Source organism: Gekko japonicus, unplaced genomic scaffold, assembly GCF_001447785.1.
Source record: "Gekko japonicus isolate JY-2015 unplaced genomic scaffold, Gekko_japonicus_V1.1 scaffold3320, whole genome shotgun sequence".
NCBI lineage: Eukaryota > Metazoa > Chordata > Lepidosauria > Squamata > Gekkonidae > Gekko > Gekko japonicus.
Window position 1 is genome coordinate 1 of NW_015172115.1, and position 13,909 is coordinate 13,909.

Consider the following 13,909-nt stretch of genomic DNA (forward strand, 5'->3'; position numbering starts at 1 on the left):
CCACAGCTTAGAGGGAACGTTGGTCAGGACCTGCATGGAACTGTGGGAAACCAGGTTGGGAAGGGAGAGTCAAAAGCTTGTGACCCTTACTAGCGTCAAGAGAAGTGAATGCAGAGGAAGCTCTTTTGGCAATTGAGAAACTTAGGCAAGAGAGAGAAATCATGCAAGGGAATCTCTTGCATGGTTCCATAAATTTCACAGGCTCTTCCTCACCAAATATAAAAACCTATCTCTCATGTTTGTGTGCCCCCCAGCACCCAAAATCATGCTAATGAGAAGGAAACAGTACTTTTATAAGATTTCCAGACCTTTGTTCAGGTACATGAACCAGATTGGGCTTCAGGCACCCTGCATTGGCAGAGGGCCCAATCAGCAATCATGGAGTTGAAAGGGCTGAGCGAAACTGCTTGCAGTACCTAAATAGAACCTCCATGTTCAGGTGCACTCTACCAGCTGTTGACGACCAAGGAAGGTGTGGTAATGATCTCTATCATGCTCTGCTTCTGAGTTTTTCTGAGTTATTCAGGGAGGGGGCATTTGACTAGCCTTCATTAGAATAGGGTGACTGCTTAAGTAGATGTGTGTGTGTGTGTGTGTGTTAAGTAGATGTGTGTGTGTGTGTGTGTGTGTGTAGGTTGCTTCCAACTTATGACACTCCTATTAATTCATGACAACCCTGCTCAAACCCTGCCTCCAAAAAAAAAAATCCTATCGTTAATAGGGATGTGCATTCGGTTCAGCTGAACCGAAGAAAAAACCCTAAATAATGCCTATTCGGCATTAATCGGGCATGCCAAAAGCCAAATCAGATTCTCTGATCTGATTCAGCTGGCTGAATAGGGATTCCCCGAATGAATGCAGAATCTGTTTGGCATTCATTCAAGGAATCCCTTCAGGTAAACCAAACTCAACAAATATTAGTAATTCCCAAATATTGGTATGATACTAGAATTTGGGAAATACTCGGCACTGCCAAAAATATTCAGCTTGCCAGTAAAGCGTGTCAGTTTCCCCCCCCCCACTTCCAAGCTGATCCACTCTCCCTCCCCTGAGCTGTCTCAGTTGGCCCGCCGCTGCAGGCCAACTGGCAAAGTGAAGGCAGATCGGGGCGGCATCTTTAAATGCATCCCCTTTGCTTCCCCTCTCCAGCCAGCCTACCAAGCCAGGCCAGCTGGGGAAGCGAAGAGAAGTTTAAACTCTTCCTCTCTTCATTGTATTGTATGGAGCCATAGGGTACAATGGAGAGATCGCGTTCCAGAGAAGGGATTTAAACTTTAAAGCCTTCTCTCTTGAGCTGGGGAAACTCAGGGGAGGGTGAGCAGGTCAGTTTAATTCCCCCTCTGCTTGGAAATCGAAACTAGGGGCCAGTCCTCGAACGGATGAGGTCACTGAGCTCTCGAAACTTTTGGCTGACTCCCTGCGCCCCCTGCTGGATGAGATCACTGGCAGTAAACAACAACTGTCAGTAATTGGTCAGAGTGGCAGCGCAGCAGATGCAACTGACGCAATCCTTAAAAGCAACAGAGCAAATGGGAGAGAAAGTGAAGGAAATGGATGTCACTACTAAAAAAGTTAAGAAAAAGGTGCAAAAGCTGGAAATGAAGCAAGCTACAGAAGAGTCAAAGTTTTTACAGCTACAAATGGATAAAGCAAATTTGGTCCTGCGGTTTCAAGGGGTCCTGAAAATTGAAAGAGAGAATCTGAAGCAACGGCTGAGTGAAGCAATAGCCCCAATGACAGATTTAACAGCAGAATACCTTTGCAGCGAGATGGATGTGATCTACAGGTCCTATTCATCGTACATCAAGAAAAATAATCTGGGACTTCCGGTCGATGGCGGCACGCTAAGCAGACTCACCTCCTGGACTTCTCGGGGGTGAGGCTGCGCTCTGGCCGGGAGAGGGGGTGCGCAGGCTCGCAACCCCCCCCCAGGGACCCGGGGAAGGGGCCCTGGCCAAGGAACATTTGAAGAGGCAGCCTCTTCGAGGGCGGAATGCCCGAGAATTGAGGCGCCTCTTTGTTCCAGTGGTTTCCCGTGCCATGAGACCAGATGGGACTAGTGGTGTTTACCGGAGCAAGCGTAGGAGATCCGGTGTTTGAAATGAAGCTTTGAGCGGGGTCAGAAGACCAACAATGAACGTGAGTCAATGCTAAGGCAATTTAAAGAACAAAAGGCAGCTCCCCACCTCACTTTACAGAACTGAGAAAAGGCGAGCGGGGGGAGGGACGCCTCCCATGCACATTTGCACTATTGGGGGGGGAAGCGGAAGAAAAAGTGAAGAAAACTGCCTAGAGGCACTTACCCGTGGGAGTTTAAGCGATTGAATGCACATTCAGAGACTTTAGCAAAGTTGGGAAAAGTAAACAAACGATTAAGATGGTGGGGAAGAAGGACAAAGAAAGACTTTTGAAAGTTGAGGGGCCGGACAGTCCTAAACCGGAAGTAGCCAGTCAGATGGTGAAGGCTGTAGCAGAGTCTATATGCCCGCTGATAAAACAGCTGAATAACTTCAAAGAACAAATGTCAAAAGTAACACAAAGCATAACACCAACACAAGCCCAGATGGGTGCAACTCAAGCCCAGATGGGTGATCTGATACAAATTATGAAGCAAGATGCTGAGAAAGTAAAGAAAGTGACTGCAATTACACAAAAAGTAAAGAAGAAAGTGCAAAAGCTGGAGGAAAAGACAACTTCTTTGGAAGGTCAAATGCTACAAATACAAATGGAAAAGGCCAGTATGGTTCTTTGCTTCCAGGGCATGCCAGAAAAACCGGGGGAGAATCTTAAAGAAGAGATGAGTGAACTACTAGCTCCAGTGGCAGATATGACTATGCTAAAGCCTTTGATTGTGTGGACCACAACAAATTGTGGCAAGTCCTTAAAGAGATGGGAGTACCAGACCACCTCACATGTCTCCTGAGAAACCTGCATAAGGGTCAAGAAGTGACAGTTAGAACCAGAAATGGAACAACTGATTGGTTTAGAATAGAAAAAGGAGTACGGCAAGGATGTATATTGTCAAACTCCTTATTTAATTTATATGCAGAGTTTTTATTTATTTCACTACTCATGATTACATGTCTACATTGGGACTGTGTGTATATGAGGAGGCATGTTACAAGTTTCTAAGGGAGATAGCTAAATAACACTTGGATCTTGTCTCTAAATTTATAACACAGTGAATGGCATGGAGGAAATTTTCGCTGTCACCTACAATACAAAACCATAGGTCACTAAGAGAGCAATCCTAAACAGGTCTACTCTGAATTCTACTAGAGTCTATTCAATAGGGCTTACTCCCAGGAAAATGTCCTTAGAATTGTGCTGCCAGTTATGTTGATCTGCAGTAGTTCAGGATGAACAAAAGGAAATACTTCAGAAAAGGTAGAAGTAACATATGGGGCTCATTAAAGCTAAAAATGAAATAGCTTTCAACAGTAGCCATGACATTCATGGAAGACAGATCTATCAATAGCTATCACTCATAACAACTAAATGGAATTGTCCTATATAAAAACAATACCCTTCTGACTACTCATTGCTGGGTCCAAACAAAGGAGCTAATTTGGTACAGTGGCTAGAGTGCTGGTGTTAGATCCCAAATCAGGAGAATAGATCCACGTTCAAAAGAAGTAAGATTTATTTCCAAAGCATGGTTGATCATGAACATAGTGGTCAGATTCTCGAATTGTATTGTAATTGTAATTCCTGCAAATTGACAATCTGGTATTGTAATTCTTGTAAGTTGACAACCTTGGTGATTGGCAAACATGCATTGTAATTTTTGCAAGCAACCTTATACTGTATTCTTATAAGTTGGCAACCTTCCATTATAATGAATTAGGGTAAGTCTTTGCAGCATTAGTACTGGTATTGGGATGAGTTAGCATAAAGGTTTTGTGAGAACATGTACCTAGTAAGGCATTATACAAGCACTTTGCCCTAGGAACACTGTTTCAGAGAATTTCTTGTAACTAAGTTATGGTGCGTATATGCCTTCAATAGTTGTAAAGTGGTATAAATTAATTGTGGCTTAATTATGATGATGTGTTACATTTTATTGTTACATTTTATAGAGACATGGGTGAATATTAATGAAATTTTTGATACCTACTTGTTGAAATGACAGACCAAGAGTCGCTGTATGTAAGGTTTGGGGAAAAAAACACAAAACCCTTTTTTGGCCCACCAAAACATACAAATAAAGAGGACACCTCACGAAATGGCTGCGTCCTCTGTAGATAGAAGAGCAAAGCGTGCCTGACATCCAGCGAATGTATGGTACGCTCTGCGTCCAATGAGTGGTTTGGGAAGAATACAGGCAACACCACATCCTGTGACATATGAAACCTGGATACCACTTTGGGTAGAAAATCCATGCGTGGACAGAGCACCACTCTGTCTTTATGGAACCTGAGGAACAGTGACTCTGCGGACAGCGCCGCCAATTCCCCGATTCGTCTCGCGGATGTAATTGCTACTAAAAATGCTACCTTGTAAGATAAAAATGATAGCTCACACGTAGCTAGTGGTTCAAATGGTTTATATACCAATTGCGATAAAACCACAGATAGACTCCAAAGAGGCAGTGGTAATTGGGAAGGGGGATACAAATTATTGAGACCCCGGAGAAACCTTTTAGCATCATCAGAGGCAAAAATTGACATTCCCTTAACGGGCACATGGTATGCTGAAATGGCAGCTAAGTACACCTTAATAGAGGAATTAGATAAGCCTTCCGGTTTAAGGTGCGTCAAAAACTCCAGAACTACAGGCAACCCACATGTAGTAGGGTCCAACCCCCTCTCCGATATCCAGGTAGAAAAAACCTTGAACTTAGCCTCGTATGACCGCCTTGTCGACGGTTTATGGGCAGCTAACAGTATGTCCTGTACCACAGGGCAATAGGCTGACCGGGCCGGACCCGTCATGCCTTTAGTTTGAGGGCCGGAATTCCCGGATTGGACAGGAGAAGACCCCAAGGACACTAGGTCTCTGAGATCTGGAAACACATGGAAATGTCCCTTCGCTAATGCCCATAGGTTCGGGAACCATGGCCGATGGGGCCAAAAAGGTGCCACTAGTATGAGGTTTGCACCTTCCGCCTGGGCCTTTGCTACAACTCGGTTCAGAAGGGGCAAAGGCGGGAATGCATAATACAGGGGACCTGTCCATGGAATATCGAAGGCGTCCCCCAGCGAATGGCGTGCATAAGCAGCCCGGGCACAAAACCTTCTGCACTTGGTGTCGTGTGGACTGGCAAACAGGTCCACTAGCGGTGTGCCCCATTGGCCAAACACTCGATGGAGGTATTGAGTGTTGATGGACCACTCGTAAGTGTTTGTGAACACCCTGCTTAGTTGGTCGGCACGAGTATTCAATCGGCCGGCTATATGCATAGCCGTAACGTGTGCTTTTATTTGTATGACCTGGTGCCATAATTTTAGGGTTTCCCTGGTGAGGGCCACAGATGTGGTACCCCCTTGTTTGTTCACATAAAGTTGGACAGTGGTGTTGTCTGTGTGGAGCATCACCCTCTGTCCTTCCAGCCCGCTGCAAAAGAGGAAAAGGCACGTCTCACTGCCCGCATCTCTAGGATGTTGATATGCAGTCTCGATTCCTCTCGGGTTCATTGACCCTGAGCTACCAATGTCCCACAGTGTGCACCCCAGCCCAGCAGGGAGGCATCTGTAAATAGATGGACATCTTGTGTTTGAAACCCAAAGGGGATCCCAGCTCCCACATTTGATGGTGAAAGCCACCAGTCTAGGGATCTTAGAACTACTCGAGGCATGGTTAAGCTTAACCTAGGTGAGTCTATATGTGCATGAAAGTTGCGCAGAAACCAGTTCTGGAATACTCTCATATGCAGCCTGGCAAAGGGGACCACTGCTGTGGTTGCGGCCAGATGCCCCAACAGACACTGGAAAAAGGAGGCGTGCCATCGCCTATGAAGGCGGAGGGCACGGATGAGCATGTTAATACGCTCGGCTCTGGCCGTAGGGAGATAGGCTCTCACCGATACAGAATCGAGGACTGCTCCCACAAATTCAATCCTCTGCACAGGTGAGAGATTGGACTTTTGGAAATTTACCAACAACCCCAAGGACTGTAAGGTATTTAGCACCAGCTCAACATGGGAGTAGAGTATGTTAGGTGTATCTGCGACCAGCAACCAATCATCCAGATATGGATAAAGGGTACATCCTTGTAACCTGAGGTGTGCCGCCACTACAGATAAACATTTTGTGAACACCCTCGGGGCGGTCGCCAATCCGAATGGTAGCACCTTATATTGGAAGGAACGCCCGCAATGATGAAAGCGGAGAAACTTCTGGCAGGAGGTATGGATTGCTAAATGAAAATATGCATCGGTCAGATCAATGCTGACGAAGAAACAGTTTGGTCGCAGTAATAAAATAACTTCCTGTATCGACAGCATACGGAACTTAGGTTTCCGAAGGAACTTATTTAGGTTCCCTAGATCTAGAATTGGTCTCTGCCCTCGGCCTTTCTTATCTATGAGGAAAAAGGGGGAGCAGAACCCAGGACCATCCTCGGATGCCGAGACCTCTCGAATGGCCCCCTTGTGTAGGAGTGATGAAACCAGTTCTGATAACGGCTGTACGATGTCATCTCGACACAGACATACACAGTGCACTGGTGGGTAACGTAACAACTCCAAAAGGTAACCATTTTTATTACAGATAACACCCACTTGTCAGAAGTAATCGCCAACTACTTTTCATAAAAAAGGGATAAACGGACCCCAAACTGTGGTACTAGGTCTAGTCATGGGAGATCCGTCCCTCTAGAGGGTTGGTCCCATTGAGATCTATTTCCTGACTAAAGTTTTGATCTCTGACGCCTATTTTGATAGGACACCTGATATACCTGGTACTGTTGCCACTGGAAGGACTCATGGTAACGGTATGGGCGGGAGTATTGAGAACGTTGTGAAGGTCTAGGCCAATACCTGGACTTTTGCGGAAGCCGTGATGCCAAATGATTTGGCTTGTAACCTGTACTTCCGAATGCGTTCTAAGACCTCATTGGTCTCTTGAAAAGATGGCGGCGGTCTGACGAACGACGGAGCTATAGTCAGCAAGAGCTCCGGGGAACTACAGTTTTGGGGTCTCTTAGACGGAGTTTAACGTCTCAATTGCTCCCACGAAGAGGGAGCAGGGCAAGGGGTGATTAGGCTGAACTCCGGGGGTCAGGCAAACAACCGGAGAGCTCAACCTCAACCCTGAAGCGAGAGGCACCAGAAGGCACGGCGGACGCCGAGCACAAGTGGGACCAGAAGCAAGCAGAAGGAGTCGTAGTGAGAACGCAACGGGAGAAGAACTACTGAGCTAAGTACCTAGAGAAAACGCCAGTTCTACAGAGGGAAGGGGAAAGTGGGATGGAATGCTAGAATTAACGATTCACCCAGAAAGAAACTACAGAGAAAGGTGCTCCGGATAAATGGCTGTAGAATGCTAACAGAGGAAAATAAAAGGGGCGTAACTAAATATTGAGAAGGGGGGAAAAGGACAAAGTAGAAATTGATACCTGTAGGAATAAGTGGAAACGATATCGCTTGAATCGAGGCTTGTTTTTTTTTTCTTTTCTCCGGAGGTGGTGATGGAGTGGAGAATCTCGGGCGCTGTGCCTTTAACAGCGCCATTGAATGATGAGGCACAACTGAGAGACGGCAGACCCAGGGCGTGGTTTCCGAAGTGTTGCAGTGACGGAGAGACGGAGCGACGGAGCGACGGAGAGGCGGAGCGACGGAGAGGCGACGTTGTGGTGTAGTGTCAGAGAGGCAGAAAGATAGAGTGCCATAAACGGAGAGCGGCCCGGAGAAAAAGTGGGCGGAGCGGAGGAACGTCGGGACGAAGCAGAATATAGGCAGAGTGTAATGGACACAAGTGAATGAAAAGACTGAGCTTTGAGACTGAGAAAATCATAATAGGGGGTGGTAGAGCAAGAGAGCAAAGAGGGTATTGATTTGAGTAATTTGATTTGATTTGATTTGATTTGAGTAACTGAGAATAGAAGGAGATTTGTTGAATCTGTAAAAGAATTTCCAGGAAGATTGCAGGAAGATTGTAAAGCATTATAGGGAAATACTGAATAGAAAGGAAGGCAAGGTGGAAAGAAAAAGGGGGATAGATAAGTAGCGAAAATAAAGTGAGGGATAGATAGCTAAATAAAGCAAAATGGCTTCAGGTAATAGGAAAACATCTTTAACCTCCCCAGGCAATATAGGGATGCACTTCATGAAAGCAAGTTCCACAAACATATCGCAGCTGACTGCAAAAGATTGGGTAGCACTAATGCAAGAGACAATGACAGAGATGATGAAAAAAGAAATTAACCCATTACACGATAAAATAGACACATTAACCGAACATGTTAAAGCAGAAACACAAGAAATTAAAAAACAGATACATGAAAATAGACAAGAAATCCAGAAAATCTCAAATAAAAGTTTTAAAACAGAAAAACAAGTTAATGATTTGGAATATGAAATGCAAGAAATGAAATTAAGGGCAGATAAAATGGAAGAATCTTTGATTAATATAGAAATGGAGAAAGCAATGCTAATTGTAAGATGTCAAAACATCCCTGAAAAAATGGAAATGAATTTGAAAGAAGTGATAGCTGAAAATCTGGCGGAACAATTAGAAATTGGAACAAAGGAGGAAATGTTACAAGAAATAGAGTCCACATATCGAAGAAACTCAGCATATACGCGTAGACACAAGATACCTAGAGAAACACACATCAAATTCTATAAAAGAGACACTAGAGAGAAAGTGCTCAAACTAGCAGAAGGGAAAAAAGTAACTATCCAGGGGAATGAAGTAAAATTTCTGAAGGAGATACCCTGGAGAGTCAGGGAAAAGAGACAGACATACAAAACACTAACCAGTCTACTGCATAGGCACGAAATTACATTCAGATGGTTGATTCCTGAGGGAGTGCTGTTTAATTATGCAGGAAGAAGACAAAAAATTGATTCCATTTTCAAAATAAATAATTTCCTAGAAACATACGGAGAAGAGCTAGGATGGCAAAGAGAAGAAAAGAGGGAGGAAGAAGTAGAAGAGGAGGTAGACGAGGAAGAAAGTGAGGAAAGTGAGGAAGAGATAGAACAGACAGAACAGATAGATCAATTAGAGACAGATACAGTGGTAGAACAAGGAAGTACACTAGACCAAAGTGGTAGAGTACCTAGTAAAGGGAAAAGAGCAGGAAAAGCCAAACCCGCAGCATCTCATATATTAACAAGGTTCAAATACAAGACAAGAGAGCAGCACGATAAGAACTGAAAAGTTCTAACTTTGACAACAAATAAACCTTGAATAAATTGTAAAATAAAAATCCAAAATGATATCAAAAAAACCTTTTAAAATAATTTCTTTGAACATAAACGGACTAAATGGGCCTCAAAAACGGAGAAGAACTTTCCATCAACTTAGTAAAATAGGTGCAGACGTGACTTGTATACAAGAGACACACATTAAAACTGGTGATGAGAAATATTTGAAGTGTAAAAAGCTAGGTAAAGAATTTGTAGCAGTAAATAATGTAAAGAAAAATGGGGTAGTAACCTATGTTAATGAGAAGCTCTCTCCAGAATTAATTTATGCAGCAGATGATGGAAGATGGATAGTGGTTAAAATCACAAGACAAGAGACAGAAACGTTAATAATTAATATATACGCGCCTAATCAGAACCAAGACCCCTTCTTTAAAACAATATATGAATTTATCAAAAACCAAAAAATTGACAATATATGCCTATTGGGAGACCTTAATGCCATTCTAGATGAAGATAAAGATAAAAAATCGACCCAAAAGAAAAAAAGGAGAAGCCAAATATTGCCCAAAAGTTTTTTAGACATGGTAGAGGAGTACAATTTAGTAGATTTATGGAGAGTCATATAATGTGGGCACCAGTTAAATGGGTGTTGGAAATTACAGAGGTAGAGATACTACCACAAACGTTTGCAGATCATAGTCCGCTACTCCTCTCATTAAAAAACAGATATAGAAAACCAAGGTGGAGGCTGAACCTAGAATTATTAAGAGACCGAGAATTTGTAATAAAAACAAAGACAGAAATCCAAGAATTTTTTAGGCGAAATAATCAGGGAGAGATTGCATCGGATATAGTTTGGGATGCATTTAAAGCCTACATAAGGGGTTGGTTTATTAGTCAGGATGCATGGAAGAAAAAGAAAAAGAAAGAAGCTTATGGTAAAATCTGCGTTTCAATTAAAAAGCAGGAAGAGGAGCTTAAAACCAAGGAAGATAAAGAAGGGAGAGACAGACTTAGGATATTACATCATGAACTAAACTTATTATTAACGCAGGAAATCGCGAGGAAGTTAGAATATGCAAAATTATACTATTTTGACAATGCTAATAAACCATCAAGATGGTTGGCATATAGACACTCTGTCTTTATGGAACCTGAGGAACAGTGACTCTGCGGACAGCGCCGCCAATTCCCCGATTCGTCTCGCGGATGTAATTGCTACTAAAAATGCTACCTTGTAAGATAAAAATGATAGCTCACACGTAGCTAGTGGTTCAAATGGTTTATATACCAATTGCGATAAAACCACAGATAGACTCCAAAGAGGCAGTGGTAATTGGGAAGGGGGATACAAATTATTGAGACCCCGGAGAAACCTTTTAGCATCATCAGAGGCAAAAATTGACATTCCCTTAACGGGCACATGGTATGCTGAAATGGCAGCTAAGTATACCTTAATAGAGGAATTAGATAAGCCTTCCGGTTTAAGGTGCGTCAAAAACTCCAGAACTACAGGCAACCCACATGTAGTAGGGTCCAACCCCCTCTCCGATATCCAGGTAGAAAAAACCTTGAACTTAGCCTCGTATGACCGCCTTGTCGACGGTTTATGGGCAGCTAACAGTATGTCCTGTACCACAGGGCAATAGGCTGACCGGGCCGGACCCGTCATGCCTTTAGTTTGAGGGCCGGAATTCCCGGATTGGACAGGAGAAGACCCCAAGGACACTAGGTCTCTGAGATCTGGAAACACATGGAAATGTCCCTTCGCTAATGCCCATAGGTTCGGGAACCATGGCCGATGGGGCCAAAAAGGTGCCACTAGTATGAGGTTTGCACCTTCCGCCTGGGCCTTTGCTACAACTCGGTTCAGAAGGGGCAAAGGCGGGAATGCATAATACAGGGGACCTGTCCATGGAATATCGAAGGCGTCCCCCAGCGAATGGCGTGCATAAGCAGCCCGGGCACAAAACCTTCTGCACTTGGTGTTGTGTGGACTGGCAAACAGGTCCACTAGCGGTGTGCCCCATTGGCCAAACACTCGATGGAGGTATTGAGTGTTGATGGACCACTCGTAAGTGTTTTGGAACACCCTGCTTAGTTGGTTGGCCGAGTATTCAATTGGCTGGCTATATGCATAGCCGTAACGTGTGCCTTTATTTGTATGACCTGGTGCCATAATTTTAGGGTTTCCCTGGTGAGGGCCACAGATGTGGTACCCCCTTGTTTGTTCACATAAAATTGGACAGTGGTGTTGTCTGTGTGGAGCATCACCCTCTGTCCTTCCAGCCCGCTGCAAAAGAGGAAAAGGCACGTCTCACTGCCCGCATCTCTAGGATGTTGATATGCAGTCTCGATTCCTCTCGGGTTCATTGACCCTGAGCTACCAATGTCCCACAGTGTGCACCCCAGCCCAGCAGGGAGGCATCTGTAAATAGATGGACATCTTGTGTTTGAAACCCAAAGGGGATCCCAGCTCCCACATTTGATGGTGAAAGCCACCAGTCTAGGGATCTTAGAACTACTCGAGGCATGGTTAAGCTTAACCTAGGTGAGTCTATATGTGCATGAAAGTTGCGCAGAAACCAGTTCTGGAATACTCTCATATGCAGCCTGGCAAAGGGGACCACTGCTGTGGTTGCGGCCAGATGCCCCAACAGACACTGGAAAAAGGAGGCGTGCCATCGCCTATGAAGGCGGAGGGCACGGATGAGCATGTTAATACGCTCGGCTCTGGCCGTAGGGAGATAGGCTCTCACCGATACAGAATCGAGGACTGCTCCCACAAATTCAATCCTCTGCACAGGTGAGAGATTGGACTTTTGGAAATTTACCAACAACCCCAAGGACTGTAAGGTATTTAGTACCAACTCAACATGGGAGTAGAGTATGTCAGGTGCATCCGCGACCAGCAACCAATCATCCAGATATGGATAAAGGGTACATCCTTGTAACCTGAGGTGTGCCACCACTACAGATAAACATTTTGTGAACACCCTCGAGGCGGACGCCAATCCGAATGGTAGCACCTTATATTGGAAGGAACGCCCGCAATGATGAAAGCGGAGAAACTTCTGGCAGGAGGTATGGATTGCTACATGAAAATATGCATCGGTCAGATCAATGCTGACGAAGAAACAGTTTGGTCGCAGTAATAAAATAACTTCCTGTATCGACAGCATACGGAACTTAGGTTTCCGAAGGAACTTATTTAGGTTCCCTAGATCTAGAATTGGTCTCTGCCCTCGGCCTTTCTTATCTATGAGGAAAAAGGGGGAGCAGAACCCAGGACCATCCTCGGATGCCGAGACCTCTCGAATGGCCCCCTTGTGTAGGAGTGATGAAACCAGTTCTGATAACGGCTGTACGATGTCATCTCGACACAGACATACACAGTGCACTGGTGGGTAACGTAACAACTCCAAAAGGTAACCATTTTTATTACAGATAACACCCACTTGTCAGAAGTAATCGCCAACTACTTTTCATAAAAAAGGGATAAACGGACCCCAAACTGTGGTACTAGGTCTAGTCACGGGAGATCCGTCCCTCTAGAGGGTTGGTCCCATTGAGATCTATTTCCTGACAGAAGTTTTGATCTCTGACACCTATTTTGATAGGACGCCTGATATGCCTGTCTACGAGGCTGGTACGGTTGCCTCTGGAAGGACTCATGGTAACGGTATGGGCGGGAGTATTGAGAACGTTGTGAAGGTCTAGGCCAATACCTGGACTTTTGCGGAGCATTACTGGAAGCCGTGATGCCAAACGATTTGGCTTGTAACTTGTACTTCCGAATGCGTTCTAAGACCTCATCGGTCTCTTGACTAAACAACTCTTTCCCTTCGAAAGGGAGATCCTCGAGTTTAGCTCGTGTGTCAAGGGGTAGCGCTGAAGATCTAAGCCATGCATGCCTACGTAATACTATGGCGGATCCCATAGATCTACTTTGGCAATCAGCATTATGCCGTGCAGCATTAACTTGCAACTTCCCTAGGCGCTTCCCCTCCTCGGCTATGACCTTCGCCAGACATTTCTGGTCTTGGGGAAGTTGATCAAGATAAGTGGTTAACTTATCCCATAAGAGGCGGTTATAGAGTCCCATAACGGCCTGAAAGTTAGATATGCATAACCCCATGGCTCCTGAAGAATAGGCCTTCCTGCCTATTGTGTCTAGTTTGCGGCCTTCCCTATCATTGGGAGTAGTATGGGCCCCAAACCGAGTACGAGCCGGTATGACTTCTGCAATAAACGAGTTCGGCGGCGGGTGCCGTATCAGAAGTTGCACATCAGAGTCAATGACTTTATACAGTCCTTCCAGCCTCCTGCTGGACGGGGTTGCGGAGGCCGGATGCGTCCATGCTGCCATCATCACCTCCTGCAGCCCCTGGAGACATGGCAGAGCCACCGGACCGGTATCTGGGGTGAACAATGCCTGCATAAGTGGATCTTGGGTCCGCTGTTCAGACGCCGCATGCTTTAGGTTCAAAGCTTTCGCCATCCGGATGATCTGGTCTGCGAGAGACGATAAGTCCTCGGATGGGGACACCGCTGTTGGATCTGCAATCACATCATCTGGTGAGGGAAGCGATC